General features: G+C 40.4%; 1 pseudogene; it reads left to right on the top strand.

The window, feature by feature from the left end:
- LOC123191442 (protein IRON-RELATED TRANSCRIPTION FACTOR 3-like) overlaps positions 1-5826 on the top strand; it is a 23654-nt pseudogene that overhangs the window by 906 nt on the left and 16922 nt on the right.

Raw genomic sequence — 5826 nt, 5'->3', positions numbered from 1 at the left:
CCTTTCAGCAGCCAACAGTCATGCAACACTCTTATGCAGCACCACCGCAGAAACGAGGCGTCTGATATCGAAGGCCTTGAACCATTACAAGACCACCCGTAGGGGCGTAGGGCCCCAACCATTACCATGTTTGCCCGACCGCAGGCAAGGTACCGAACAGTCAGCCTTGAGACCTGTGAGCTTGGGCCTCCTGAGGACGGACGATGAACAATGTACCAGTAGTAGTAGCTCTACTTCTGATAGAGATTGAGTAGATCAAGGAAGATTCTCTTTGAGCGTAATGAGTGGACACAGTTGAGCATGTGCATGTAAATACCAGAGTCCATCATGGACCTGGAATGTTTTTCGTTTTTCTTTTTGAAACTTCTTAAGATCTGGCCAAGAGTTAATTTATTATAGTTTTGACCTTGTGTGTGTGTGACATGGTGATATCTTGAACCACATATTAATTTTGTGACACATTTCGACCACATCTTGCTCCTCTAATTCTACAAAAAAAAATCAATTGAGGAGGTTTAACAACAGATCAGCAATGTGGCGCTTGTTCTGTTGCATCATCAATTGATGGTAATGCATTTTTTTATAAAGGGTATTTTAATTGATTCATAATGTAGCATCGAGGGTTACAATAATGATGAATACACATTGGGCCTTTGCATAACTAAGATGCACACAGCCAACACAACACACACACAAAAAATGATCATGCCAGAGAAAAGCAAAAGTCATGCAAGACCAAAGCTATGCCTAGATGGAGAGAGAAAGAAAACCGAAGCAATGAAAACAACAGTTGACGAAATACAACAGTGACCATCAATGCCAACCATTTCTTGACAACACAAAGACTACCAGAAGGGTTCTTCAAAAACACCACCTCCGAGAAGGGAACAACGTACATGTGTCGCCTCCAGGAAGGGACCGGCCGCAGTGAGGGAAGGACACACGGGGAGCTGCCGAGAAAAATGGATCGGGTAGCCGCCCTAGTCGTCCAGGCGGACGATGCGGGGGTAGTTTCAGGTTTTTTTTCCTGCTGTTTAGTACAGTTACCCGTTGCCGGTGGTTAATGCATGAGTGAGTGATTTATGACAAGTAAGTGGTGTGGCGGTGGAAGCAAAGTGTTACATGATGTAGACACGGATAAGTGGCCACGAAAAGGATGAAGCGTTTTGGATGAAGTCACATGAGAAGTGTTTTCCTTGTGTATTACTAGCACATATATCTGTGCATTGCAATGGGAGAAAAAATAGTATGCATATAAAGTTATTGAGAATTATATGTGCAATCCAAACCCTATATGCACGTCAAAAGGAGCATTTAGCTTCTCGGTTTCGCCGGGTGTGAAGTAATCAATTCGCTATTTTTTCCGTTCATTGACCGAGCACATTTAAGGGTTTTGTTATGTCATCATACGTCAGAGAAGGCCCATGAATTATTCAATCTACTTTTTCTTTCAATTGAGAAGATTTTAAGGTATGAAATTTCTAATTATTGTAGGAAACGTGAACTATTTTTTTAATCCTGAACAGTTTTTCAAAAATTATGTATTCTTCCAGGAAAAATGCAAACGAAATTTGAAACAGGAACATCTTTTAAAATTCACAAACATACTTTGAAAACAACATTGTTTTATAAAAACATGAACATTATTGGAATTTATGAGCATTTTTTTAAACAGGAACATATGTTGAAAATTCATAACATTTGTTGAAAATGTGTATCTTTTAACATTATTTTGAGCTGTGAAAATTTCACTAAAACAAGAAATTTTTTCGAATTTGGAGCATTATTTAAAATACCACCTTCTTTTTAGAATTCTGAACAATTTTGAAAATAATAAAAAAAATTGAAACAATGCGAAACTTTTTTCATGTTCCGAATATTTTTCAAAATAGCAACAAAATTTTGGAATTCTGAACATTTTCTATAATTTGATTATTTTTTTAATTCGGAATGTTTTTTTAGAATTCTGAATTTGTGAAATAAATTCTATAGGAAAAATAAACTTGGAAGGGAAGAAAGATATATGGGAAGGAGAATAAAAATATAAGTAAAACACAAAAACAAAGAAAAATGGGCCAGCCCCTTATTAGTTGTCCTGTGCAAAGCTGCAACTATTTGTCGCCCTGTGCGAAAAATAGAATTTTCGCAGGTGCGTGGGCAGACAAATAAGTGGGCTCGCTTCGTTAGGCCACAACGCGCGGCCCACGTACGAAATTCTGGAAAAGCCTTTTTTTTCTAGCAAACAAACGCATAAGAATGTAGTACCACCTCCGATAGAAAAAAAACGGTGATGAACGGATGAAAAAATTGGCGAAACACACCTTGCTTTTTTTTTGAGGGTCACCTTGCTTTATTAGTAGGTATAGAGGTATATATTAGAGCATGCAAAGTTTCAGTTTATGCGCCGTCTTCCCCACCTGCATTGTAGTTGGACCCCAACAAACCACACGAAAGAAAATAGACAATGTTGCATCTTGCTTGAATTGTCAATTTGTCCTTAATTTTTGATCTCATTTTAATTTACACGTCAAGGGAAGGACCAATTATGTACAAACTGGTCTGCTTTGGTTGACTTAGATCATTTAGTCCGGAATCCTCAAGAACTCCGGGTTAATTGTGTGCAACTTTCCTCCTAAATTTTTATCAAAGAACTAACTGATAACAATTTTTTCATAACCAATGAAGAAGACTCCCTGGACCAACTTTAGCGGGTTATTTCACAACATAAGTTGTATTTTGTTATACTTAAATATCTCATGTAGACTATATGTAATATGCAAAGGAAATACATGTATTAACTTCATGGTTCTCAAGAACTATAGTAGGCAGTTTACGCCTACTATAGTTCTTGAGAACCATGAAGTTACTACTGCCTACTATAGTTCTTGAGAACCATGAAATTGATACATGTATTAACTTCATGGTTCCCGTAAGCCTGGGCCTCCCGAGCACGGAAAAAGAGCAATGTAGCAGTAGCACAACCAGCAGTAGTACGGAAAGTAGTAGATCTGCCTCTGATAGAGATTGAGTAGATCAGTTCCAACCAATCAAGTTATCAGGAAGTTTCTCTTTGAGCACTGTGAATGTACACAGTTGAGCTAGTGCATGTAAATGCCGGACTCCATCTTGGACCTGGGAATGTTTTCCTTTTTCTTTTTGAAATTTAGGATCTACTAGATTGAAGCCTTTCCATCTGTTTCCAGATTGCACCACTCTTGAGAATTGGTAACCATCCTTATAATTGTAGTACATAGTCATCTTCACTGAGTATTGGGAAGGCAATTTGCCTTAATTTTCTTCCAGACACCAACATGTTAGAATTAGTTTACAACCAAGGTAATGGGCATCCTAAGGTTTACAACCAAGGTAACAGACATCTTAAGGTTAGGTTTACTGGTGAACCAAAGAACATTGGGAAGAGGAGGCGTTCATGCGACCGCAGGAGACAACTCCAACCCCAAACCTTTTATCTTTTGGTCTACTTCAATATCACATACTTTATAAAATATGGTGAAATACATGTATCCACTTCTTAATTCTCCAGGACATTGGGATTACAAACGGGTTAAATGTGGAGAAGTGCTTCGTATTTATACTAGTACGCTAAGTACTGTACCTATATAGTCATATGACCTTGGTGAACCTTCCTAACTTTGTCATCCGAAGGGCAGTCATGCATCTTGAATAATCATGATCATGGCTTCCATGCTGAAGCGGTTGGCAGACGAGCGCGAGAAATTTCAAAGTGGATGAAATGCCCACCAATAAATTGTGTTGAAGATTTCTCCCAAAAAAAACTGTATTAAAGATATATTCCCTCTGTTCCTAAATATATGACGTTTTGGTAGTTCTGAAACGGAGGGAGTACTTTAGAAGGCTCGTAATATAGTAACAAATTCATCATGCGCTTGTATTGTTGCTCCCACTCTCTCATGTTGAACAAATGGGCATGAAGGTGATGAGCAGTCATACATCTGGTTGGAGAAAAGCAGATGGAAATCTGCATGGGTCAAACCAACAGCCATGATGCAAATTGCACGTGTTTCTTGTGAGGCAAATCATGCAGTGCATGTGCCTTTACTTCCATGCATCTATATGTACCAATAGTAATCACCCAACTGGATCATGCATTAAGTTGTCTATGGGGGTGTTCGGTTCAGGGACTTTTTAGTCCCAGAGACTAGAAAAAGTCCCTAGAAACCAAACGGGAGGGACTTTTTCTACAGGGACTAGAAAAAGACTCTATTGAAGAGTCTTTTTTGATTAGTCCCTAGGACTAGAAAAAGTCCTAAGACTTCTGAAACAAACACCCCCTATATCATGGTTGTATTTCACCATGTTTCAAGCCAGGTTCCACAAATAAAAATACGTACAATTCATGCGAGAGTAAAATATGGTTATGAGGTTGTGAGTAACAGTTATGATTTCAACATGTACTAAAAATACACTAAATACCTTATTTACGCCATATGTAGTTTCTTGCGTCACAAACCAAGCAAGCATACAACTGGCTGGAACGAATCGAAAATCAACCAACACGGATGAATACAGTATTTTTTGTGTTGTAAGTATAACTACAGGCCAGATAAATTAAACTATATTTTACCGTTGCACATATGTTTTGTTAGGGAAAAGGGGGTTGAAACCTCCGGCCTCTCTCCATTCAAAGATGCACACAATATCTTTATTATATTATTCAACAAAACCTGACAAAACAAATGCATGGATCAACTCAAAGCCGCATTCTGGTGAGCTCTCTCGCTACACCTACAATCTTGATGATGTGCCCTGATCTCACACCAACGCACTTACGCACACCATCGAAACAGGTGGTCTCACCAAGCCGCCCAGCAGTGAGCCGAGAGTAGACCCTTAGCACGCGTCGCATGTGCACGCTCTAGAATCCGTTAATCTTTTGTCATCCCATCTTCTAGAGGGTCAACGCATTCACCTTGCCAGGCCCTATTGTGGTCGACTCTAGCATGACGCCAGACAACGCCATCATCCTGCATGCGTCCACGCTAATACCCCATTGCGCCACACCACCAGGACCCTACGTCGTCGATGCGGTAGATGCAACACCGTTTCACCATTTCTACAATGGTGTCCTAGTATATGTTGGCATAAACGATTTGTCATGGGTGGCTATCACGAAATTACTTTGGTTATTGGCCCAAGTGATTGCCTTATTCGCAATCTTTAGTGGGGCAACTCGAGCATATCCCACGAGCGCGTCGCCGCCCCTTCCTCCTCCGATCTTCCTCCCCCCGCCTAAGCAGGCCCGTGTCGTGGGCATGTGCAGGGTCTGCGCCTGCAAAGGGCCCCCAAATCAATGAGGCCCCAGATTTGTATGTGGTTAGTACTAGTATTCTTAGTAATTAGCAAGAAATAGTGCAAAACGGGTTGGATAATGGTGCAACATGCCAGCGGGGCCCCATAATGAATTAACTCAGCTAATCCTCAACTTGGGTTCCCAAGAGTATTCAATGGGGTGGTGGAACTGCACGAATTAACTACTGGACCCTCTCCTCACGCACGTCTCTCTCTTTTTATCCTCGTCTTCTTCACAACGCAGCCGCCGTTACTCTTTCACATACTGTAAATCAATCTCCGGTTCTTCACTAGGTAACGTTCCATTCTCAATTGCTCGGCTACTAATTTTTTGCGTTTTCCCCAAATTATCCGTTGCAATGAGCAGTGGAATAGGTAACGTCTACATCCAATCTCCATCTATTTATTTCGTTGGTGTTCTGTTCTTCTCAATTCTCAAATAAGCAGGCCTGCAAATCAGTGTTTCACTCGACTTCCTTCGTTTCCAGTTGCCGC

This window comes from Triticum aestivum, chromosome 2A, assembly GCF_018294505.1.
Source record: "Triticum aestivum cultivar Chinese Spring chromosome 2A, IWGSC CS RefSeq v2.1, whole genome shotgun sequence".
NCBI lineage: Eukaryota > Viridiplantae > Streptophyta > Magnoliopsida > Poales > Poaceae > Triticum > Triticum aestivum.
Note: the sequence above shows the minus strand (reverse complement) of the source record. Positions and strands in the feature narration are given on the sequence as shown.